Source organism: Sinocyclocheilus rhinocerous, unplaced genomic scaffold, assembly GCF_001515625.1.
Source record: "Sinocyclocheilus rhinocerous isolate Xijiao unplaced genomic scaffold, SAMN03320098_v1.1 scaffold564, whole genome shotgun sequence".
NCBI lineage: Eukaryota > Metazoa > Chordata > Actinopteri > Cypriniformes > Cyprinidae > Sinocyclocheilus > Sinocyclocheilus rhinocerous.
Window position 1 is genome coordinate 22,606 of NW_015645070.1, and position 814 is coordinate 23,419.

Below are 814 nucleotides of genomic sequence, written 5' to 3' on the forward strand. Positions count from 1 at the left end.
AAAAAAGTGAATAACTTAAGTAATTTGTGGATTAATGCTTACTGGAGACGCGAACCGTTTCAAATGATTCAGTCCGATTTGGTGAACTGGTTCAACCGGTTCACTAAGAAGAACCGGTTAAATCGAACGATTCGTTCGCGAACCGGACATCACTACTCTACAGCAGCCTCGGGCTCGAGCTCGAGCTCGCAAGCGACACAAGCTGTAGATATAAACTATGGGTTTAGGGGCGAGTTTACTGATATAAAATCCCCGTTGCTCTACTCCCTCCCTGAATCAAGTGTTTCTCAAGTTTATTAAACAACATGAGAGGCACTGATTTTTAGGACGTTAAGTCGTGCACTATGGTTTTTGGCGCTTCGAGCTACCAAGCATTCGTTTGCCCGACTAATTACTATTTCTTTAAGCTCCGCTGCTGCATTGAGCTGAAACAAATAAGTGGAAGAGCTCACTGTGTTTCATTGTATTTCTTATAGCAAACTATAACAGTGAGCAGGCGGTTTTTCCCCTCTCTCTCTCTACTGCTGCGCTGCACCAATGCAGACACGTTCATATGATTTGGCGCTTATGCTTCCAACTCTTACCAAGCATTCGTTTGCCCGACTAATTACTATTTCTTTAAGCTCCGCTGCTGCATTGAGCTGAAACAAATAAGTGGAAGAGCTCACGTGTTTCAGAGTATTTCTTATAGCTCTTATAGCAAGTGAGTAGGCGGGTTTCCCCCTTTCTCTTTAAGGTTACCAGCTGCGCTGTACTAATGCAACTAATGCAGTTTGATTTGGCGCTTATGCTTCCAACTCTTTGTTCGTGTACT